The following is a 25,797-nucleotide window of genomic DNA, read 5'->3' on the forward strand; positions in this document are numbered from 1 at the left end:
TTGGCTTCAGATGTAGGACAAGTATCCCTTACCTTTGAAAAGATATTTTTATGAATATTAGGGGATAGCAGTTTCCGCTGTCTGGGGGTGGTGACCTAAACTCAAAATGCAACGTTCTCCCAACAAAAGTGGTTTTCATTTACCTAGAATTTGTCAGGGTGTTACTCCTGATTGTTCCCTTCAGGTTAGTAAAAGGCCATATAAATCCAGATTATTGCTATTGCATTCATGATAGCAAGGGGAGAACGTGCTCTCAGCCCAGAAGGTGGATGAAGCATTCATGCATTTGCTCGTGCATTACACAAGACCAGGACTTTGCCAGAGCTCTGTGCTCCTCCAGAGCTGCACTGAGCTGCAGGGGAGAACGGGGCTGAGCCCTCTCCCTTCAGCAGCACCAATTCCAAACCAGCAAGACGACAGCTGAACATACAGCCCAGCTGTGTTCTGTGAATAATTGAGTATTTCAGCCAAACATTTGCTTTTCCAGAGAGCGTTCACCTAAGTGACACTCAAGGATGTGAAAAGCCCTCAAGAAGCAAACCAAGGTATGCAAACCCAATTAAACTGGAATTCGCTGCCGACTTCCAACAAGCAGTTCTCCCCAGGGAAGCGCTTGTTTTATTTGTTCAGCTGTATGGAGACAGGTGCTGGTTGCAGAGCTTACTGAAGGATTTGCTGCAGCTTTTTTGCCATTAAAATCCTGTTCTTGGGATACGGGATTTGCAATTCCTGAAAATGTAGGTCTTTTATTGTACCAATAGCAGAGGCAGGAGGCAGAAAGGCCAAGAGCAGCAGAGGGGTTTAGGATGAGTGCAGGAAGGGATTACGTGGCGTGGCTGGTGGTGGTCACAAGAGACTGGGCTTGATAAGGCAGCGAGTCTCCTCAAGTCTGCTGTTCCTAAGAGGTTTGCTTATTTAACAGAAGAAAAGAGAGGAGGGGAAAAAAGGCCTGGATGGTTCTTTGCTGTCGGTTTAGTTCATTTTAGAGATGAGCATGTCAAGAGACAGTGGAAAAACCCCTCGAGGCGCCAGGAATGCACTAAGTATAGTTGAAAATGCTCTAGACTGCCTTTGTAACGCAACAGTAGGGCCATCTGCAGGCTTTGGATTCTCAATATTAACAAAGCATTTTTAAAGCATTATGTTGTCTCGTTCCCTTTTTCTTAATTAACTGTTTTAAATAGTACAAAATAGGCTGCTCGTGAAGTGACTTGCAGGCTCTGAGGATCGTTTTCTAAGCCTGGTAAACAAGAACAGGTGTGTACTTCTAACAGGCTGACAAATAAGAACGCAAGAGAGCTGCCAACGTCACACAAAAGGTCCCCAATTTCCAGATTAATGCCCAGGGCACTTAAGGTTACAGCATTAAGCAGGCTGATAGAGGGTAGCATGTGACAGAAGAGCCGAGCAGCAGGTCTCATCCTCTGGAGGTCTCAATAGCTGTGTTGCCTTTTTATTTTTCTTGGAGTTTCGAGTCTCCTCCCAGTCCTAGCTCAACTTCCACAGCCTCAGCTCTCTGCTCTCATCATGCTCCCCAAGTGGCCTGAGGGAAGCCACCCTCTCAAGAGAAGGAGATGCAGAGAAAGATGCTTTTCAGCCCCATTTAGGACAGGGGCTTGGTATGGACAGACAAGGCTTTACAGGCCATGGGCCACCCAGATCACAGAGGGACAACAGGAAAAGAGTAGGAAGACAGGAACACAGTGCAGGTGGAGATGAAGAGCTCACTCTCTCTCAGCTACAGGGACCCCAGTGCTTCCCTCTCTTTTGACTGGGTCATTGACTAAGAGGTCAGAAGAAGTTACCCACTGTGAACAGAAGCCCCTATAAAACAGAACATCCCACAGGTTGCAGGGCTTCTCTGTCACAACTGCTTCTCCAGCAGTACAATATTCCAGCTTTGCTTTCAGAAATTGCCCACAGTGAAGAATGTGACAGTACATGATTTTTAACTGAACAGTGCAATCCAATAAATTCTTTATTGTGGATGCAAGGATTTATCTGCAAAGTTATTAAGCTGCTATTTAGATTGATGAGCAGCTCTGCTGCTGCCCTACTGTGATTTTCCTATGGTTACCCCTATTCCTTTATGGAGTAACACTTGCTTTCCTCTTTAGAGTTCATATTCTTAAGAGCTCCATTCTTTCCCAGTAAGGATCCCATATTTCTGTCCTTTCCTTGCCTGCAGAAGGCCTTTACTTGCATCTAGAACTTTCCTCACAAAACTTTTAAAAGAACTCCCAGCCTGGCAGATGAAGAGATAAGTCACTGATCCAAAGGCCAGGGCAGACTCCATGATACTGGAAATTAGGTGTTCAAGCACAGAATGTGAGACTTCAAAACCGTTTAAAGATTTCAATTCCTTTACCTTTTTTTTGTATTCTGTTTTTGCAATGAATTTCCAAGAAATGTGTTGTACATTCAGCTGTTCTCCAGACAGAGTTCTTCCATTCATGCCTGCAGTCAGAATCTGTTTCTCAAAACAATCACCTTTCTGCAGCAGGGAAGTCAGACACCTTTTAGAATTTAACCAGGCTCTCCAGTATTGTCAAACACAGTAGGCCAGTTAATGGGCTTAGAAGAGTTGCTTTATCTTAACCAAAAAATGATCCACTGTACCAATATGGATGAAGAATAGGACAAGAGGGCAAAAAGCAGAATGAATAACTAGGGGAATGAAAAAAAAAAAAAAAGAAAAAAAAAACAAAGCACAAACCCAAACACAAAAAAGAAAAAAAAAAAGACAAAGGCCAGCAGACTCAAATAAGAGAAAGTACAAGATGGGCTTTTTGTTTAATTCTCTTTCTTGCTGTTCTTTCCCTACGAGCACACCATTAACAATTACCTAGACATAAAAAGTAAATGTCAATCCTCAATTTTTTGATAGAGTCATTTTAAAGGTGTCCTGAAGTGTTAGGTTATAAAACACTCTCACTCGCCTTAGCAGCCACAACCTCGCGTTCCATCTTTGCATTTCACAATGCAGAGGAGTGCATAGGCACATCCTTACTCCTAATCTCAGTTTTATAGGCACATACAGACAGCAGGATGGCAGGATTTGTGAGCAGTGTCCCCTGTAGTTGATGTCTCAGAGACAAACAGCAGAGCAGAAGGATAACAACTGCTACCCACTCACTGCAGTGCTGGAGATGTGCACTTGCTCTGCAGCACTTACACTGAAAATAAAAGCAAAGCAGTGTTTGTGATATCACAAGGCAGAGCCCAGACATTTTTCCTCTTGCTAGAAATTCTAAAAAAGGCCCTCTTTTCAAGTGTGTTAGAAATAGAAGCCTGGTTCAGAAGAGACATGAAGCTATCAGTGCAAATTAATAGTGCCAGATGGGGGGTTAAATTGCTGCCTCACAGCTGAAGACACGCGAGGGAATGGAAGTGGTAGACTGACTATAAAGAGGGGGCCATCAGAAGGGAGGAGATCCCACTGCCAGGTGGGATTTGTGAACGCCCTGCCTGTGCTTGTAAGCAGGTGCTCAGATGAATGGTTTTATGGGCCAGAGCGAGAGGGAGAAGGGAACAAAGCCATGGCCATTTTGGAGATTATGTCTCATGGTGAGGATTTTACTGCTTTGCTTGGGACAAGCTGTCCAGCAGGACAAGCTGCAATGGAGTGTGGTGGAGCCTGGTCTCCTGAGCTGGCACACGGGACACGGGAGCTCACCAGAGCAATCACAGAAATGTGGCTGTGCACTGGGATTGTGTGGCAAGGTTTTGGGGGGCTTATGAAGGGCAAATTCTGTGAGAAGCTGCCCGAAACTTCCTCTGGGTTCAACGGAGCCAGTTCCAGCTGGCTCCAAGATAGACCTGCCACTGGCCAAGGCTGAGCCTGTGAGTGATGGTGGCAGCACCTCTGGGATAACAGATTTAAGAGGGGGAAAAAGCCTGCACAAGAGTGACTGCAGCCAGAGAGAGGAGTGAGAAAATGTAGGAGGAACAGCTCTGCAGACACCAAGGCCAGTGAAGGAGTGGGAGGAGGTGCTCCAGGTGCTGGAACAGACATTCCCCCACAGCCTGTGGTGCAGAATGTGGTGAGCCCATGGAGGTCCGCGGGGAGCAGAGATCCACCTGCAGCCCATGGAGGAGACCCATGGAGGAGACCCATGCCAGAGCAGGGGCCTTGCCCTTATAGGCTGTGACCTCATGGGAAGCTCACACTGGAGCAGGACCTGTGGACCCAGGGGGAGCGGATCCCACACTGGAGCAGTGGCAGGACTTCTGATCCTGTGAGGAACTCATGCTGCAGTAGCCTGTTCCTGAAGGATCACACCCCAGAGAACGGCCCCACACTGCAGCAGCCTGTTCCTGAAGGATCACACCCCAGGGAACGGCCCCACGCTGCAGCAGCCTGTTCCTGAAGGATCACACCCCACAGAACAGCCCCACGCTGCAGCAGCCTGTTCCTGAAGGATCACACCCCAGGGAACGGCCCCACACTGCAGCAGCCTGTTCCTGAAGGATCACACCCCAGGGAACGGCCCCACGCTGCAGCAGCCTGTTCCTGAAGGATCACACCCCAGGGAACGGCCCCACGCTGCAGCAGCCTGTTCCTGAAGGATCACACCAGGGTATGGCCCCACGCTGCAGCAGCCTGTTCCTGAAGGATCACACCCCAGGGAACGGCCCCACGCTGCAGCAGCCTGTTCCTGAAGGATCACACCCCAGGGAACGGCCCCACGCTGCAGCAGCCTGTTCCTGAAGGATCACACCCCAGGGAACGGCCCCACACTGCAGCAGCCTGTTCCTGAAGGATCACACCCCAGGGAACAGCCCCACGCTGCAGCAGCCTGTTCCTGAAGGATCACACCAGGGTATGGCCCCACGCTGCAGCAGCCTGTTCCTGAAGGATCACACCCCAGGGAACGGCCCCACGCTGCAGCAGCCTGTTCCTGAAGGATCACACCCCAGGGAACGGCCCCACGCTGCAGCAGCCTGTTCCTGAAGGATCACACCCCAGGGAACGGCCCCACACTGCAGCAGCCTGTTCCTGAAGGGCTGCACCCTGGGAGTACGTGCTGGAGCACTTCAGGAAGAACTGCAGCCTATGGGAAGGACCCAGTCACAGAATGTAATGGAGGACTGTCTCCCATGGGAGGAGCTCCATGCTGGAGCAGGGGAAGAGTGTGAGGATTGTCCCCCTGAGGAGGAAGGAGCAGCAGAGTCAACATGTGATAAATTGACCGCGGTCCCCATTCCCTGCTGGAGGGAGAAGGTAGCGAATCGGGAGTGAAGTTGAGCTGAGGAAGGAGGGAGGGGTGGGGAGAAGGTGTTTTAAGATTTGGGTTTCTTTCTCATTGTCCTACTCTGATTTGATTTGAAATAATAAAATTCAATAACTTTTCCCAAGTTGGGTTTGTTTTGCCTATGAGAGAAAGTGCTGCATTACCCCTTATCTCAACCCACAAGCCTTTTGTTATATTTTTTCTTCCCTCTCCTGTTGAGTTGTGGCTTGTGGGCACCTGGCATAATCAGGTCTGACCCATCACAGGCTGTTGAGCTGGGACAGCACTAACTTCCAGAGCAACAGGGAGCTTTGTCAGGAATAATCCAGGTTTAAGGGTCTTACTGAAAGAATGGCAGTTCTTACATTTAGAGAGCAGCTCTTTAACATAGTTACTTCTCAAAACATTTCCGTGGAAGAGGAAGATCTGTTTGGCCATAATTAGGCCCTTTTTAACTCTCTGGACACAGTGACAAAGGATCCTGTTCACAAAGCAGACATCTGGAGTTCAAACACTCCAATAATGCACAGCTGCATGATGCAGAGGACAAGCAGTGGAGCTGCTCCTCCTTTCCATGGAAGTGCAACGAGCAACAGGAGCACACAGTGCACAACAGAGGCTCAGGAAGCCTTGAACACCATTCTTTACATCCCCAAGGAACAGGGCTGCAGTTGTGCTCCTTTACACTACACAGAAACCAACTGCACCGCCCCTCCCTGAACCTCAGAGCTAGCAGTGACTTAATTCTGACTGAGACACTGCCGAAAGTTACACACACACAAACAGACTGTGCTTTGTACAAGGCAGGGATGCATTGTATCCCATCAAACCCTGAATCAGTTGAGCATGAGAGCTATTTTGCTATGAGTCACCATCTGTCTACAGCAGAACGTGGTCAGGTCCTCCATCCAGCACTGCAGAGCAGAACTGACTCACCTCTGCTGGATCTGTTCTTTAAGTCCAGCACAGAGCCAGGGCTGAGAAAAGTGGCTCATCAGCACTCAGCAGTCACGTGGCTGAGATACGCTCCAGCTATGACGCACCTGAAGAAATCAGAGGGCAATTTGCAGCACACTAATTACATAGTGAAATCCCCATCATTTTCTGTGTTCTGGGAATGCTCACCACGGATTTTGATTTCCTTGGCTTCCTCTTCATCTGAAATGATTTGATGAGTCTTTTTTCAGAAAAACAATCTCTGGATCTTCAGACAGATCACTGCACACATTCGAGGCTTGACCTGTACTGCATTTCTTCCATGTTGTCCCAAGGGCTTCCTGCTCCCTTAGTGAGTGTGCGAGGGCTGCAGATGTGGGAAGGTGTGGGAACAATGAAAAGCTTGTGTTTCAAATCCAGAATTTGCTCTCTCTGAATATTCCTAATTAAGTATTTTTAAAAATGCTATTTTGGCAAGCATTTTTTCCTGTGACTTTATCCACAAGATTTTTGACAGAAATCTTAACAGAGACATGTGAAATAACTTTGTTTTGAGGCTATTAAAATGCAGAATTGCAGCTGGATGTATGCTGGTCCCATTTCCCCAGCTGAGCTATCACATTCACCTCTGCAGAAATAGCAACTGTCACAGCAACAGTCACAAGAGATGCAGCCCTCAGAGAATCACACTGAGCAAAGAAGAATATCTAGGACAGTGATTTAGCTTCTCTGGATTAAAATGTTCCTCATAGATGCTTTAGGGTTATTGAAAGTCGTCCTAAAGGAAGATGACAGGCTGTTCAGGCCTGCCACCAGTAACACAGAGGAACAAATAGTTATTGCAGGAAGGTTAATACCATATTATACATGGAAAATTCTAAGCAACTTCCTGGGAATGCTGGAACAAGAACATTCAATCTGAATTTCAGAAAATCCCTTTCTGTGCTACCATATGTTGGAGAATGGGGAAAAGACGTGAAACCGGCTTTGAACCAGTGAGGTATAAAAAGGTTTCGTTGTGGGTGACAGCCTCATTTTCACAAACTCATGGTCACTCTGTGGAAGATGGGACACAGCAAACAAGATGCATGGCATCAAAAAAAGCGTCCACCTCAGGACAGGAGTGGATTATTTTGAGTTGAGACATGATAATTTAAAAATTTTTAACAGAACTGCCAAGACCTGTCTCTCTTCAAAGGAAGACAAATGCATGTGGGCTTGTGAGGGTCAGCAGCAATCTGGCATTCTTTGGGCAAATGATGCACACTGCAGGACTGCCAAACACAGATGGACTACAGGGAAACGTCCAGATGTAACTGCAGATGTCATAGGAAATTAAGCTCACTTGTGCTTGTGATTCAAGAAGTTCCATTTCTAGGTCAGATGACAGCTTACTTGGCCATTACTGCAAACATCTCTGACTTCTCTTAAGTTTTCTGCCTAGAACCCATAAAAAAGCAAAGGAAAAGTGCCATTTTCACAGGAAGCACATTGTAAAGCCACGTGAAGAATTAACTTTATGAAGGCTAATAGTGAACTAAGGAAGACAGTTGGTTGCTGAAGGATGAGGTTCTTTACTCAATAAAAAAAGGTACATTGACAAAAAGAGCTGCGAATATTTGATGTCACTGTGAAAGCCAATATTGCCAGTTTTGCGTATGTACAGATGTAAATATTTGTTCTGGTAAACACAAATGCTATTGTTTCCAATCAGTTAGGTTTTTCACTAAACTGCCAGTAAAGTTTATTCATCTACTGTGTTGTAGTGTCCTGTTGAATGATGTCCTGGTCTAGTTGTGAAATATGGGTCACTGAGAGATTAATTGTTTGTTTAATAAATCAGACTAGCAAAGAATATGGAAATACTGTTTAATCAATGCTATTGAAATGAATTTGTTTCAGAATTCAACCACCTCACTCTGGATAAATGCCTCCATTACTGCTTAAACTAATTAGTATTTCTCACATGAGGACATTTCAATTATATGGTAAAATATGAAAGCTCAAAATGCAAAATATGGGGGGAAATTTAATATTTTAGATTAGAAGTGTTTTGCATTTTGTACCTATTCCAGCTCCTGAGAGAACAGTCCTTCCCTCCAGAGGTAACATAACCTATTGCCTCTGTTTTAGTAGCTGGCTGACTAAGTGTGTGTGCAGAATGTGTAACAAGGTAGTCAGATTCCTAGGCAGTGAAAACAGAACTTTGATTTGCTGTAGGAAAGAAAAGGAATAATTTCTGTCCAAGCTTTGATAAAGATGACAGTAATTTTTAGAAATAAATACGCACTTTTTTCATTGTCTGCAAAGCTTCCATTTACGTAAGAAATGAAGAGTTTTAATCTTCTTAGTAAGCGTTTTGATCATTATTTGATTAGTTTATAAAATCAGTATATTGCACATTTTCAACAAAATGGGAAATTTTTTCTATTCCTTTGCTTACTTGTGTCAATCTCTGTCTGGCATGAGCCTCGTTCAGCTCCTGCCAAAGAGTCTCTGCTGATGAATGACATTTGTTCTCTTGTTTAGTCCCAAACCCCCTAACACACTTACATTGATTATAGACTTCAGAACCAAGAAATACTGACATACAATCGGAACTGGGGAGAGAAGGGGACAAAGTTTTTTTGTTTGTGCTTTGAAGATGCTGAAAAAGCCTTTACAGCCTCATAACTTTGGCGACAGAAATGTAATGGAAGTGGGAAATGTTTACATCTCATTTTTGGATGAGATGAGGCAGGTGAAGAGCAGTTTGGGCTTCTCATGGCCCAGCCATTTCTGGAGATGTTGTATCAGATGTCTGGGATAACATGGAAGCTGTGGCTGGCAGCCTGTGATGCGGGTTCCTGTCACTTCTGGAAATAGCATTGAACAAAATACATGCCCTTGAAGTTTATACTGTTTGGAATAGCGGGTGCTGTGCCATGGGTCAGAAAGAAGGATCTCTTTTAAATCAACAAATGGCTGCAGAAATGATACTTTAACACTGTTGTCCTACTGAATTCTGTATTTTTACCACGGCATACACTTGTTATAAATCCCTTGTGGTACCCTCTGGGCACCTTCTCAAGTCTCAGGCTCTACAAAATCGCCCTCCAGAGCAGCTGGAAAAGCTGAAAACAATTCTCCTTTCCCCGGCTTTGCCCACACTCCATGCCTCTTCTGCCTGTGGGCCCTGGAGTGTCTCAAAGGAGAACAAACTGATAGGAGCTGCTGTTCCTTAGTGGCCTTGGATGGGGCTACCAAGGGCCTGTTATCCTGGGAAGATGGCCAAGGCACCTGCTGGGAGGTGACTCTGGGGACACATGGAAGGCTCACATTCCACGATCACCTTCTGTTTAACTTGATTTGGCCATGTTTAGGGTCTGCCCTGACCCTGGGGGTGGATGACCTCTGAGGGGCAGAGGTGTCCACTCTCATTCCTGGGTCCCCGTGAGCAGTTGCTGATGCCATGAACCTGTGATGCTCTGCCCACAGACCATCAATGTGGGACTCCCTGTGCTCCTCAGGGGTATGGCCTTCATGTCCAGGGGAGCAGGAAAATCCCAGTGGTGGCAAGGCAAGGGAAGGGGAGAGTGCCCCTAACAACTCAGCATTTCTCTCCTTCAATGGGGATAAGCACCACACTCTGGTTTTGGTAAGTTTTGGGGCAGGGACCCATAAGGGCTCTGTTGACAATTTCAGGAGCCAGACCATCCTGACAGGCACACTGCTGCCTCCACTAACCGTGGGCAGCAGTGGAAGGAAGGAGCCTCCTCAGCAGCCCAAACGTGGCACATGCCTTACCTAGTCGGGCTTCACTGCCTCCATGACATTAATTTGCTCCTGACCTAACGCTCCCAGCGCTGCAGTTCAACGTGTTTATTAATTCTAGGAACGAGCTTTCAGATGAATTTTATTGTTGCACTGAGGCACAACGAGGTGAAGATATGTGGGTTCTATTCCATTTTCCATATCTATGCCATAAAACGTTGCATTTGTGCCGCCTGTATTGTGAGCTTGTATTAGTGCTTAGCTTAAGGCCTATTGAAATGTCCTGGAAATAAAATAACCTCATTAAGCTTTGGGGTAGATTCTTAAATTCTTGTCCATTTTTCAAGTCAGAGGAGGTTGAAGCAGCAAGGCTTGACAAAGAACTAGGATCCCTTTGTCATGAAGTTTCACTAACCTGGCTCAGACAACAAAACTACTGGGAGAAATTTCCCAGTGGATGATCATTGCTGACATTAATCAACTTCTAACAGGATTCATGGGTTGGTCTATTGTTTTCCATCTCAGGGATTTTAACACATTCCTCAGAAGAAGATGGCACAGGTTATTATGGAAACAGGTGCCTGGACTCATTTTGGGGTGTAGAATAGAAAGTGCCACATTTCAGTAGCAGAGAAATTTCTTCTACTTGCTATTGACCAGCAGGGGAAAACTCTGCTTTCAGAGAACAATTCTTAAATATGAATAAATATTGATTTTTCATTATGAATAAATATCTGCAATCAGATAAGTTAGTCAATATAAGCTACTTTGAAATCAGCCTTATAAGTTAAACTTTGCTTGCCCTGGGTTCATAAGGAAGATTCCATTGCTTCAGTACAAGAGAGATTAACGCCCCTGAGAAAATCTGTGCAGGAGTTTTCTTCCTCATCTTTGCCTGACAGGAAGAATGATTTTTATAGTTCATTAAAGAGACTGACCTGTTCCAGGCTCCTAGGGCAAGTCCTCAGAAAAGACAGATTTTAAATCCTTACCTCAATGAACTCAGCACTAGTTTAGCTCACCCAGCCCAAGGCACTTCACTGCTTTTCCGTAGTGAAGAAAAAGAGGCATTCAGAGCCCTGCCTCACAAGATGGTGGTTTGCTCCTTAAATACAGAATTAATCTAAAATTACTTTCCCATTAATTTGCTGGTTTCAGCTACAGCTACAGTTATTTCCATATGCCAGGACAAAGCTTTAAATCAGGATCTGTATTTTGGGGGTTCCTGAAATTCAGATGGGAGCTAAATTTGCTTTCCAGACTGCTGGCAGCTGTCTGCTGGGCACTGATGATGGTTTGTGTTCATTCAGGGCCTGTCTGAAGTTTCAGACAGTGATTACCCTTCATGTCTAATGAAACCTGAGGAATTAATTAGTCTTTTGTGTGACTCTGCTATCCTGTATTACTTAACCCGGATTCAAGGCAGCCTCGTGAGGAGGAACGGGGAACGCAGGAAAAGGGACGGAAACAGATAATCTGTCATCTTGCTGTGGTGCATCCCTCCACCCGGGCTTGCACAAACGCGGGGCGGAGCACGAAGCCTCGCCAAAACCCGCACTTGTGGCTCGTCCCGAGGCTGCCCAGGCTGACCCTGGCAGAGCAGGGCTCGGCGCTGCATCCTGCAGCAGGCTGCGCTCGCTGCAGCACTGCCGGCACTCCCGGGCAGCGGCTGCAGCGCGGGCAGCAGCAGAACGGCCCTGCAGCGCCCGGCCCTGCTCGCTGCTGCACAGCAGAGCTCCTCCTCAGCATCCTCGGCAGCCTCGGAGGGAGCCGAGCAGGGAGGGAGCCCGAGCAGGGCTCACTGAACACACTGCAGCGCCTCGGAGGGAGCCCGAGCACACACCGCACACACCGCAGTGCCCTCTGCTTTGCAGGAGCCGCGGTGCTGCGAGGAGGAGACACCCTGGGAAAGGAGGATTACGGGGGGAGAGGGGAAAGGCATCCCTGTGCTGCTGGAGCCCAGGAGCCCGGTGAGGACGGGCAGGGGCTGAGAACGCATCAGGGCTCGCAGCATCCCTCTGAGGAGGGGAACGCTCCTTTCTCTCTGGCAGCCACCCGGGCCAAAGTGTAACAAACCCACAAAATGGATTATTTTTCTTTAAAAATAGACCGTGTTCCCCCACGGACTCCTTAAATAAATCTGTTGGCCCTGTTCTCTCCAGCTCAAGGCCAGCGGGAAGCGCAGCCCTGTCGGTGCCGCGCGGGTGTTCCAGCAGGCGAGCGGCGAGCCCGCGGCTGCGGCCGCAGATGCGCTCCCTGCCTTTGCCCATCGCACGCTGCATCGGGCTGGGCCCGGGGAGCTGGTGGGCAGCAGCTGGGCTGTCAGTCACAGGGCTCGAGCCTGCAGCAGCTGAAGTACAGTCACAAAGCTTTCCTGAGCCATTAACTCATGTAAGTGACATCAATATTCCCCCTTTTCATCAGCCGTGGGTGGGTTTTTTATTTGCCTGAACAAGGGGGTTTCAGTCTACCAGATGGGTCCAGGATGTATGTCCTCAAGATCTGCTCCTTAGATGAATTTTCAAAGCTTACAAGAGTAACTTCATTTAAGTCTGTGGCCTCCAATCTACCCTTGGGTGAAGTGTGAAGACAGCAGCTGCACTCCAAGATCTCTTACACCGCATGAATTTTCTGCTGTATGTGCCACTGGGGCTTCAGGAAGGAAGGCATCATCTCCCTCTCTTTATTCACTTATTGAAAAATATTGTCAGCATGGTGAAAGCAGTTCAGTCTGAAATATCTGAAATGGGCAATGTTGCTTACAGAAAACAAATTCTGTTTTAGACACAGAATTGCTCCCACATTATTCTTAGGTCAAGAATGAAGAACCATGGGTTTTTCAGGAATTTAAATTACATAAAATACACAAGCAAACAATGATTGCTTTAGATTTAAATTGGATTACATTCAAATGAAGTTCATGCCCCATCCTGCTGTCTTTACTTACAGGAGTAGTATTTATAAATATATAGTAAAGCATGTCAATATTCTTGATTGGAACTTATTTTACTTACAAATGACTTCATTAGCAAGTATTGTTCTTGTCTTCAAAATGTTTCCATTTCTAAAAATCCACATACATTTGCAGGAAGGGTAGAAGTGATGGGAAAGCTTTCCAAAACTAAACCCAGCTGAAAAAATCAAGGGATTTTAGCTGATACTGAAAGACCAGAGCTCTTCTACCCAAACCTGAAAAGATGGCTCTCTGCTGGTGGGTCTCAGAGGAGAGACACATTTACTGAACAGCTGCAGCAAAGCCCTTGGGTGCAGCATGCACTTGAGACACCGCCCCTTGCACACGGCTGCTTGGCAATTTAGGAATGCGAAAACACCTTGTGGGGCAGAGCATTTTCTAGTGCCTGATCTCACAAGCTTCGCAGCATTCCAGCCCTAACCCAATGGGGACATGTCCAGAAGACACCTCGGGCTGCTGAGCACACCTTTTGGGAAGAAGCCCCTCCTGCTCAGACATTCCCTCCGTGGTCGGGCTGTGCAGGGCCAGCGCGGTGCCAGCACGGGCTGTGCCCTGTGGTTCTGTCACACTCCTGTCCTTGGCACAGCTCGGGAGCCGTGGTGCCTCTCGCTCCCAGCCTGGCGAGTCGTGCCCGCGATGCTCTGGGGGCAGCGCTGCTCAAGGGCCTCTCCTACTGAGGGCTGGAAAAGCAGCTGCACCCAGAAACTCTGGATTTATGCTCAGATGAAGGAATGCACATGCGCCTAAATAAATGAGAGTCTTATGAAGGAGGGGAGGTTGGAAGGCAAATCCTGCTTACCTGATGCAAACCAAGCACTGTTTAAATGTTTAGAAGAATCAGATTGGCTGTCACTGTTCATCCTCTGCAAGGAATAATTTATTCCTTCATTTTGGCATGGCTTTTTATAAAGCCTCTGGTCTTAAAGACCCAAAGTCACCTCATGTGAGTCCCAGCAAAGGCAGAAAAAGGTTTAGGGATTTAAATGAAAATAGAATTGGAGCTTTCATTGCCAGGCAGTGAGGCAAAATCCCTCTGCCCTCAGCTGTGTGCACACACTCTGCTTGAAATCTGGAGCTGTAGGATATTGACAGCAGAACTGTGGGAATATCCAGGCCCAGTTCTGGGAAAATCCTCTATTTGCTGAATTCTGTGACTTGTTTGTGACCAGACTGTGGTTGCTGTCAAATGTCAGCTATTAATTTTTTTTTTGCTGAGTTTATTCTTGCTGTTTCTGTTGTTAGTACATGAATTGCTCTTGTCCCAGCTCACTGCTGGGGTTCATCATCCAGCAGCTGAGTGAGGGTGCTGGTTTTGTTTCCATACGTGCTAGAGCCAAAGAAACCTCTTGGCCATGTTATGTGTGAACCTTCACATTTGATCCTCCATCTCTGCATCTCCAGCTATGCTTTTATGTCCTGGAGGGATATAAGGCAGCCTGGTTTCTGCTTTGTTTCAGGGTATTTGGTGTGCTGTTTTCTTTATGTCTACAGCACTGAATGCACCTTCTTGCCACCAGCAGTAGTTGTACCTTCATAGCTCAGGGATCTGGACGCTGAATATTAAGGATTTCAGCAGGAACCCCCATGTACCTCTATGTGCAAGCAGTTGCTTCCCAGGAGCCAGACTGCTGCAGCCAAGAAACAGTTAATTGTTGTTTATTTTAGTTACATGATCAAATTTAATCACTTGTTCTACTGTACAGCAGAGCTCTGTAAATCTCACGTGACCCCACAGGACTTACCCAGCTCCCAAATTTCCTTAGTGAGAACAAGAACTGCAGCAGGGAAAAGGGGAGCTCTTTCAAAATGTTTTCAATTCCAACCTTTCAGGCCCAGCATCTGTGCATTGATGAGGGTTAATGATGCAAGTGTAGGACCCGGGGAAGGGATAACATTCCCATAAGGAACCGGAAAACTTTCTACTCCCAAACACAAACTGAAAGGAAAAGGTTAACAGCCAAACCAGAGCATCTTGCATGCCCTTGCAGGCCTTAATTCCTTCACAAACATGTGCAAACTCAATAAAAAGAACTAGCTAAATAAAAATCCCCACGCAGAGAGAAAGATTTTGATCCTCTGTTAAAACAGTTTGAGCGGAAAGGATTTTGCAGCCTCTCTGTTAATCTGCTGATCACGTGGTTGAAAGCGATGCCCTTGAGGCACTATCAAGGCTGTTGTTGAATTGATTGGTCAATAAAAAAAGAAAGAAGGAAGAAAAAAAAGAATAGAAGTTGTGCTCTTGCATTAGTACAGCTAAATCCTCGCCTGCAAGTCTGGGTAATCTTCCCTGGAGGAGTGCACTGGGGTTTTTCTCATCATCCTGTAAAGGCTGAAATGGACTTCTGAAAAAAGAGAGGTTTCTAATCAGCCTTCTTTGAATTTGTGTTACTGATTCCTGGAAAATGAGTAGCAGCCAGGAATTAGTTGTAGGTGTGAATCAGAAAGCAGCAGTGGCCTTTGAAAACAGGTGAATAAGTTTTGCATAGCTGTGGGCTGCTATTATGCATTCCCGTGGCTAATACAGTTTGTTACTTAGCCTAGAAATGTCAGATGCTTTCAATATCTGACTTGTACAACTCTAAGTGCATTGTAAGCATCCACTGTATCCACCTTACCCGGTTGTTCCCAATTTATTGGCTTTGATACAAGTGTCCACCAGTGGAGAATGATGGATATGACCCAAGGACCTTCCCACTGAATCTTCCAGTTGTGCCCAGTGAAGGAAGCAGCCAGATCTTCTCCCTTCCCTGAACGGCATTTGCAGCACTTCAGGGCTTTGGGAATGGGTCTGGACTGGTCAAGGGTCCAGCTTCCCTTCAGGGAGATGAGCTGTTTAATAGCAGCAGGAATTTTAGTTATCGTGACTCTGTAAAAGAGCCTTAAATAATAAAATTTAAACTTGTAAAGGTTTGGTGGTTGAAAATTGGGTTTCCAGCCCTTTTTGGTACATAAACTTCCTTTAAAAAAAGATATTCTGCTGTGTCCTGAAATTGTGCCTGCTGCATTTTATGTACTCACATGTCTATCTGTGTGTCACCTGTGTAAAAACAGAGAAGGAGGGGAGTTAAAAACTAAATAGGGTCCTTTCTTTTTATAACATGGCTATAGCTATTTCTTTTTTTCTAAACAGAAGTAAGCTTTTCAAAGTTCATGAACTCTCCTTCAGCTTTAAATCCTACATCCACAGTTTAAGTTCCTAGCAGAGACCATGACACAGTAGAGGAGAGAGGAGCTGGGGGTAGGAAGTGGCAGAAAGTGAGCCCTGAGCCAAGACCATGGCAAAGCACAAGACATCCTTTGGGGATACTCAGGGCACCCTCAGAAAGGTCAGCATTTTCCTTTTTGTTTTGCTTGTTCATTTTCAAAGCTCTTTTGCCCAGAGAAGGCTCACTGGCCGTAGTGGGGAGGTGCAGGAGACATTTTGGGCAGCAGTTCCTCGAGGGGATGGGCGTTGAGTCAGGCCTGAACCTCTTGTGCCTTTGCTATTTCACTGATGGTGCTGCATCCTGACGTGGCAGTGCCCTCACCGCAGAAGGCTGCGTGCACAAGGAAAACAGCCCAAGCTGGGAAGTTCCCTTCCTTCTTGCTGCCTGCTTCAGATGCTGTATGACATAACGAGAAGAAGGCTGGGTAGACGGAATATGAATAATCAGTGATAACCAAGAATCTCAAAAACAATGAGATAATTTCTTAAATATCTCTTTTTGCTGTCCCTCAGAGCTGAAAAAAATCAACCTTCCTTTAAAAATCCAATTCTACAAATAACATCATCAGCCCAGTTTCATAATGCTTATATTTTGTCAGCTGCTGATTTGACTCTGACGACTTAGTTAAAGAAGATTTCTGCTAAAAATATATCAGCCCACTGCTTGAAATGCTTTTACCACCAGGCAGAAAGGGAAGGATGAGTATTATAAACATAATGAATAGCTTTGTTTACCACAAATACATGTCAAGAGGGGAGATGTTGTCTATTTACATTCCCGATGCCCTCACGATCGCAGTGTATTTTACTCGCCTATTAAAATATTTACATTTAGCAAGAGCTGCATTAATTGAATTTTTTTCATTTCTGTTGAAGAATCTTACTGGTGTTATACAGCTCAGGGGCAGGGGTAGGTGTGAATCCTGGGCTGCAGTGAAATCTTGCAAATTGCAAACCATGCAGAAAGAAGTGAAATGCCAGCTGAGTGTGCTGACAGCCCGTAACAAACAAACCATCAGGGGAACACCTTATCCTTGTCTATCACTTTGAAATCAAAGCTTTGGCAACATCAGTGGTGATGAGGTTAACTGTGTCACTGCCAATCTTTTCCACATTTTTCCCTTCTGTCGCAATCAGCAGCCTTTCCACACTAAGCCTGTAAATGTGCTGCTTAAACTCCCAGCTTGTTTCATCCAGTCCTAGGAGTATCAGGACTAGTGAAGATGGGATAGCGCCAATTTTTAACATACAAATGAAGAACTTCACATCTGTTTTAACTGTGAAGTTATTCGTTATTACATTCAATTTAACTTTTAAAAAATAATTTTTAAATTAAATAAAGTTACCACAAAATTTTCTCCTGACTTGCAGACTTACAAAGACTGCGGCAGAAATTAGCTCTGCTTTGTGACAGGCCAACGCAAATGTGCTCCCTTTTCTTACTGTAATACTCGTGGGTTTCCTTTCTATCATCCATTTAGCCTAAAAATACCTTTTTTGCAGTTTGTGGGTTTCCTTTTCATCATCCATTTAGCCTAAAAAAAATTCTTTCTCCAGTTTGCGAGTTTCCTTTCTATCATCCATTTAGCCTAAAAAAATCCTTCTTCAATTTGTGGGTTTCCTTTTCATCATGCATGTAGCCTAAAAATGTCTTTCCTCAGTTGTCAGGCTGCCTTCTTGGATCATTATGAGAAATTTGAGGATGAGCTCTACTGGTTTGCATTTGCTGCCATTGATTTGATCTGTGTGTAATACAAGAGCATGGAACTCTTCTGACGTTTTGTGCTGACTTTGCAGAGGCAGAGAAGACGTATGAAAGGTTGAGGCAATGTGGAGCAAGGTCTTTTGAACAACTACTATTTAATGCCCTCTTGCAGCAGCTCAGCTCCCTTTCTCTGTTGCCACTGGGCTGCTCCTCTTGGTTTGTGAAGGCACAGAAGGAGGCTCTTCACCCACCATTGTGTTTGGAATGCTGAGGGGCGATGACTAACCTAAACCAGATCTGGAAGAGGTTTGGATGTGTATATGAAGGGGAGACTGGACCAGGAGTTCTGGCACACTTGAGAAGACTGTGCAGAGGGAACACAGTTTCTTTCTACAAACCTAGGAACAGCAAATGCAGCAGGTCTTGTGGAGCCGGGTGGGAATGCCCCAGGAAAATTAGCCATGCAGCTTTCTTATTCCTTGCTGTGCCTTGAATTCCTCAATAAATGTTTTGCAATACTTCCATTTTATATTTCTATTATATCTCAGAGAAACAGAAGGGAGCAAGTTAGAGCCCCAGGAAAATCTGGCAGAAAAGTATTTAAGATGCCAAGCACTTCTGTTAGGTGTTTCCACACTCACACCTGCCCCTCCACACACTACTGGCCTCTCCCAGAACCAGTCACTGGCTCGTAGCTCCACCTGCAATTCTGACCCCACTGGCAGTGGTGGCACTTCCTCCAACTTGAAACAGGGCGTGACTTTCACCACTAGCTTCTAAAATTGGCCATTAATCAGATTGAGTGGCTTAGGAGCAGTGTAAAGAAACCCAGGTTGGAATCAAATTGAAGAGAGCTGACTGCTCATCGTTGCTGCAGTGATGGCCAGTGAATATTCTGAAGACCTGAATGGATTTAGGGCTTGAATTCTACTGAAAGTCATGACACAGCCAGAAATCTCATCCTCCAGCTAGGCAGCTGCCTTTAGTTTTTTTCTCCAAGATTCTGGCCTCAGAATGCAAACAGCTTTTCACAAGTCGAGACGTTTTCTTTAATCCTCTCTATTAATACCTGGATTTCTTGTTCTGAGCCATCAAGATCCAGCTATGCCAATGGCAAGTGAGGTTGTAGGATATTTTGGAACAGGTATCTCCTGGAAGGATAGGGAAGCACTAAGCCCTTTCAGCAAAGCCCATATCCTCAGTTTAAATACTCTGTGAAATGCCAGACACCCTTTCCCAGAGAAGAATAATTCAAATGGAGCTGGCATAACCAAGAGCTGGTGGGATGACAAACAGTCTGCCTGCCAGGAAAGGACTAACAGATCTCATCTTTCACATCATAAGAAATTCTGGGAAACATTACAAGGCCTGTTTCTGTACCTCAGAGAAAGAGAAGAAGAGAGCAGGGAAGAAGAGAAAATATTTCAGCCACAGAACAACACCAGCACAGGAACAAGCTGCTGTTTCCTAGCTGGGAATCAATTTGTGCTAGAAGTAAACATTTTCCAGGTATTGGAGAAGTGAGGGTGTGGACTCAGAACCAGTGGGAACACAATAAGCTTAGTGATTCATAGGACATAGCTTGTTAAATTATAAATGATGCTACATGAGACAGGGAGCTGCAGTAACAGGGAATTTGATTCACAGCAGCCGGTTCTGTCCAGGTCTCTGCTCTGTGCTGCCAGTAGATGTGGTGCCCACTCCCCCTAAGAAGGGTTCTTTCTTCACCCTCCACCTCTCTGCCTGGTTGCTCTCCCAGATGAACAGAACAGACATTTTTGCCTTGGATGTTTTTCTGTTTCTGTGGGAAAGCAAAATAAAAAAAAAAGAAAAAAAAAAAGAAAAATGTGTGGGTATATAGGTGCAAAAATGACTGCAAGGAGATAACACGTTGAGAGGTTTGTTTTCTTTTAGCAGTAAAGTGAAATGGATAGAAAGTCAAGTTTTTATTACTCTGAGGTGACACTGTTACAAAATGGCTGCTCTCCTGTATGGGGCTCGTATTTTTTGTGGCGTGGTGAAGCACAGGCGTGTGGTGGAGCAGCCTCGTGGAGCAGCCTGTTGTCTGCAGGTGACAGGACAGCACTGCCCTGCCTCGGATTGGGGTGGGCTGGCAGAGGGGACAATGTGGCAGCACGCTCACCAGCATTTATCCCAAAGTCCCAGGTGTCCTGGAGCCCAGGCAAGGTGCTGGTCCATGCCCTGGAACAGCTGCAATTTAAGCAGGACAAAACAAGGGCAAGATAGGAAGGAAAAGAAGGATTTTATCTGTGCTGTGGAGATGGGGACAGACTCAGCTGTCAGACGTGAGAAGCAGTCCCATCAGAGGGTATCCAGGGCACCTGCAGGTGCTGACAGATAGAGCCAGCAGCAGCAAACCCAGCACCTGCAGCACCTCACACAGCTCCAGAGATCTGTCTTCAGGCAGGGCAAGCAAGCCTTGGGAGTAAAATGAGTTTCCTAAGGCGATGCAGGAAGACAGGAACAAACTAGGAATTACTCACGTCTCCCAAATTCAGATTTGCAAGATCGCAGCGCCTGTCTTGTCCAAAGTCACTGCCTGACAAGCCCTCAATGGTAGGCATTGCTCTTTACTGACTAGCAAGCAAGAATTTGGAGTGAAATTGGTTATTATCACTATACTCTGTCAGCCTGGGCTGTGGAAGTGGGCCCAAAGACTTGAAGCAGTGCTGTGGGACTGCAGCAGGAAAGAGACAAGGGGTCTGTGCCTTGGGTTAAGGCTGACAGACCCTACAGAAACACAGCTCCAGCTTTTTTGCTTAATCCCTACCACAAATGTTAAAAAGGTGTTTCTTTGGAATGAGAACTTTGCTGAAAATCTTGTGGATATATTAGATTCATGCAATAGGATGTGCTGGAGAATTGAACAGCAGATTCCTCAAGACTTTATTTGAAATCTATTTATAAATTAAATCTAAATTAAAGTTCTGACTAATTTTTCATTGTTACATTTTATGCCATAGTATAAAATGTTTAAATAGGATTTTTCTTTACAAAATGATCTAATTTCCTCTCCAAGTGCTTTCAGATCAGTTAAAATACAGTAAGAGCAAAAGCAGGGCATATTTAGTTATAGTCAGTATTAATTGTGGTGAGCTCTGTGTCGAAGAAGATGGAGATGACAGAAGTCAGAGAAGCTGGTGCTTGTGAGGCCATTGCTGAGAGCCCACAGCCTGTAAAAGCTTAGTTCCCAACTCCCTTCAAATTCTCACCAGCTGTTGCCTGTCACACCGACTGTGGGCAGCACACATGTGACTTTCCTGGCTTTCTGTGGGGATCTGCCTTCCAGCACTCCATCCTCATCACAACTTCGGGGGGAGCCTGCTGGTGCCAGTGACACACACACGTAATGGTTTCTAAGCATCCCTTTGCAGCAGGTTCACGCTTTTCATGTCATTTCATTCCCTGCTGGTGTTATCAGGCAGTTCCTGGGCTTTGGGGTTAATGCCAGAGCATTTCCTATAACCCAGCTGCCAGAAGCCCCTGTAGGGAAGGCTTGTGAAGGTGGTGGAAGACATGGCCAATGTGTTGGACAGGTGAGCTGTAGAGAGCTCCCACTGGGCAGTGGTAGCTCCTGAGGAGTCCAGCAGGATCAAGGATGTGTCCCGTGACAGGAGGATCCTTCATAGCCCCAGAGCTGCCTTGGGCCTGACCCCACAGAGGCTGAACAGCCCTGGGATGGCACATGGGAAACCAAATGAGGGGCAATACTGGGGAGCAAGGATGACCCCTTCATCTGTAGTTGCACTTCATCTCCCCCTTTGACAGTGCTCCTTCTCCCAACAGCCTGACAATAGCAGCAACCTAAATGCCACCTTTAAATGGCCCTACATCCATCCTTGATCCTTGAAACACTTGATTCAAAGTCTCTCCTCACATTTTCTGTGGCTCTACAAACACCACATCACCGTGGTAATGCTTTCAATTCTACAAGAAAGAGGCACAAGGAGTGAGATTGACCAGCTCTGACTTTTTTAGTAAGATACGCCAATGCAGTCATCTTCTGGCTACAAATATCTGTGGGAAGAGTAGATGTGTCCTTTGTCAACAGGGAGAGTGCTTTAAAAAAGAACATTTTATTGCTGTGTTGCCTTCACCCCAGTAAATTGCAGCATTTTCATTTTCCTGTATTTATTGCATTGAAGTGTTTATATCACTGTGAAGCAAATATTTGCTTTCAAAGGTCAGTCGCTGTATCTCTCTTCCTCTGGGGACAGACGTGGGTCTCTCTGAGCCTTCAGTGTTACTCCATATGGATTATATAATGTTCTTGCTAAGGGATTCTTTACTGCATCTTGGCACTACTGAAACACCAGATGCAGAATTCAAAGTATAATAGGCAGTGCCTTTCCATTAGCCAGTCTCTGTATTTCTCCCTAACATTGTCTGTGGTGCTTCTGTATGAGCACTGGCAAAAGGGACGAGACTGTCTGCAGGGAATTTGGTGTAAATGACCCGAGTGCGGAGTTACTTGCATTGTGTAGGAGACACAGCACATGCCTGGAACATGCTGTACACAATATTTTGTAGCAGTGTTTGGGCTTTTTTCTCCTTTTCAAAGGGCACCATGGATGTTTGTGTGTGAACCCAGAGGATTTCCTTTTCCTAAATGGAAAAACCAAGGTGCACATGAAATTTTGAGGCTGAATTTGTATAGGCAATTACCATAAGTATAAACACAAACTAAGTTAATGTAGGGTCTGTAACTTCTGTAGCAATTTTTTTAAATCAAATTTTTAGATTGAAAGAGCTTAACATATTGCATCCCTGCTTTGGTTTTCTGATTTGTCATCTCTGCAGGGACTGTAAATAAAATGTAGTTCAAGTTAAAAGTACAGAGTACACTTTGGAGAATTTACTCCAGTTATATTAGAGATTCCTAAGGATTCCTAAGGCAATTGTAGGATTTTGATACTTGGTTCAAATTAACTTCAATGAGAACAGAATGCAAAATATCAACTAGTAACAAAAATATAAATTCTGCAAGGAATTTATTACCCTAAGTCCTCGATACTATCTTAGGCCTGTTTCTGTTCTGCTTAAACAAGTGCAGGTTTCAGTGGGCCTGAGCCAGACCTTATGCTTTTGAAAGTCTATCCAGTATCAGTAAGAACAAATTCATCATGGTTTAACTTTCCTTGACCATTCCTGAAATCATTAATTTTCAATGTTTTAAATAAAAGCTTTTTATATGTGTTCCTAAGAAACACCATAGAGGGAGAACTGTTACTTTGTACTTCAGAGAAATAATTCCCTTTAAAACATAATTCTTCTCTCTACAGGATTTTTATGGATAACAGGGTTTGCTGTTGGAAATTTCTGTCTGAAATGACACTGGAATGGCATTTCAGCCTAAACAGGACTTTTCAAGGAAAATCCTATCTCTAATCTGTCCTATTCCACATTATAAATTGCAAAATCTGAAAAAAAATTTAAACTCATTCCTTGCCATCTACAAAATATATGTAGTTTATCACAGTGTGTGCAAATCAGTAACCTTTATTGATTCTTGGGCATGGTTTTCTATTAAGTAAAGTTGAATCAGCACGCTGCGGGGCACTTCTGTTTATGACTAAAACTTGATGTAAAATGACTTGTCTGGAAGAATGCTTTTTGCTATTTCTCAATCCATGCTAAGTGCTTTACAAATACCAAACAATCTCAATAAACATGTCAAGTTCAATCACTTGCTGCACAACATCTCTCCAGTTACAAACTCTGACACTTTTTTTAGCTTGATGCAAAATAAGACACGTCTGTCACTAAGATGCCAACTGATGGTTCTAACAAACCAAGAAGGGTAACTAAAAAAACCCCACAAGAGCATGGAGTGACAGGACAAGGGACAATGGCTTCAAACTGACAGGTAGTAGGTTTAGATTAAATGTTAGGAAGAAATTCTTGACTCTGAGGATGGTGAGTCACCAGAACAAGTTGTCCAGAGAAGCTGTGGATGCCCTGTCCCTGGAAGCGTTCAAGGTCTGGTTGGATCATACTCTGAGGAGCCTGGTCTAGTGAAAGGTGTCCCTGTCCATGGCAGGGGGTTGGAATGAGATTATCTTTCAAGAACCTTCCAACCCAAACCATTCTGTGCTTCTGTAAAAGTCTCTCCACATTTGTTACATTTGTTTCTTTTTTTTTTTTTTTTTTTTGCACCACCCATTACCACCACTGGCTCATGATCAAAAAAAAATTGTAAGGAAAACATCAAAAGTCAGGCTGGAATCTACCTGGGAATAGAATTTTCTTTGAATTTTTTTTTTTTTTTTTAATCTGCAGAGACTGACCAACAGTCAATAAATAAATTGCTGTTGTCAGTAGAAGCCCTCATGTCACCTCCACTCACAGGTCTGTAATTATTCAGCTCACACTGGATATGCTTAGAAAATGAACCAAATTCCCTGTTAGCATCCCACCCTCTCACTGATGCATCACCTCCCACTTTACAGCCAGTGAGATGATACCAACAGACACAGAGCAGAACCACTTTCCTGCCCATCAACATCTATATGTATCTACCAATTAGATCAGTCCCAAAGCCCTAAACAAATTGTCCTGATTTTGGCTCAAGCTTAGTGCTACTACTCTGCCAGCCCAAGTGTAGTGAGGGGTACAGGCAGAGGAGAATATTTTAACCAGATACTCAAAAACTAGTTCCACAGACTTAATCTTGATGTTCTGGTACAGAGGCTGTGCCAGAAATATTTCAGCTGTGGGTTATGACTCAATCTGGGGAAAAACCACAATTTGTGAAGCAGTGACCAGTGCTAGAGCCAGCCTGTGCCAAGTGGGACAGGACTTTGGAGCACCGTTCTTTACCAAAATAACTTCTTTTTATCCCACCTGAGCATGCTCCATTTGCTGGCCAGGAGCAGTGTTTTCCTGGAGCTGAGGCTACGAAGGGCACCACCAGCACAGCAGCAGGGTGGGAAGGTTGGGGTGGCCTTGAGAGTAGCCCCACACCTTCACATGTCCTTCTGGAAGAGATCAGTTCCTGGTTTATCTTTTTCTCTTAAACCATGTGTTTGAAAAGCCCATTTCCTGCTGTTTGTGATCATCCTTGAAGTGTCCCATACCAGCCTGAGCATTAGTCTGAAATCAAGCTCTGCCTTTGCATCAGCTGGGGTGCACATGAGTTGCCTAAGCTCGGTCCTTCACACTGCTGTGACCATGCAGCTGGCAGGACCAGGTGGCCTCCTTCTCCAGCAGACATTTAGGCTCCTACACATGGTGTGACCTATCACAAAATGCCAGCCTCCCTCTGACAAGGATGTGGCGATGTGCACAGTGATGAAAGTGGAATATTGTGCCAGTAGCTGCAGGGCTGACTCCTCGAGATGGATTTCTTCCTGCTGTAGCTTCAAAGAGGAAAAGCAACCACGAGTGAGGGCACAGCTAATGTGGAGGCATGAAGGTCACATATTCCCTCTCAGATAAGAAAAAACAGCAGATCTGTTGCTGAAACTGCAGAGGAAATGCAAGGAACTGTCTGCTTTCCTTACACCTTTCTAAGCAAACAGGGTGTGATCCAGGAAATATCACTGCCACCCAGCTCTACCTGCTCAGCTTGTACTCCTGATGTCCTGATGGAGAGCACCATCAAAGAGAGCAATGGTTCAATCTCCAATATATAGCAACTTCTATTTTAACAGAGTTGCTATTGCTGAAATTTTAGAGCCAAGCTCTGCCCTGACTTATCTTGTTTCATAAAGGCTGCACATATCGCAAAGACAGGACAGAAAACAGCCCCGGGATCCTGCCTTCTTTAGAGCAGCTTCGCTGAAAGGGGCTGCTTTTGTCCTCTTTCTGTAATTGAGCACGATGGCATCTGCTTTATAGCTGTTTACTTGCAGTCCCCCACAACTTCCCCACCTCCTCTGCACCTGCAATTAGGTTTTCCTGCAATGAACAAATCTAACATTCAGTGAGCAGTAATTTGCAATGTGCCATGCTTGAATCAAGCAAAGAA

General features: G+C 45.2%; 1 protein-coding gene across 2 annotated transcripts in view; it reads left to right on the forward strand.

The window, feature by feature from the left end:
• Positions 1 to 25,797, forward strand: part of SNAP25 (synaptosome associated protein 25) — a 64,068-nt gene that overhangs the window by 8,484 nt on the left and 29,787 nt on the right. The gene's annotated exons all lie outside the window — the stretch shown is intronic.

Source organism: Passer domesticus, chromosome 3 (genome assembly GCF_036417665.1).
Source record: "Passer domesticus isolate bPasDom1 chromosome 3, bPasDom1.hap1, whole genome shotgun sequence".
Taxonomy (NCBI): Eukaryota; Metazoa; Chordata; class Aves; order Passeriformes; family Passeridae; genus Passer; species Passer domesticus.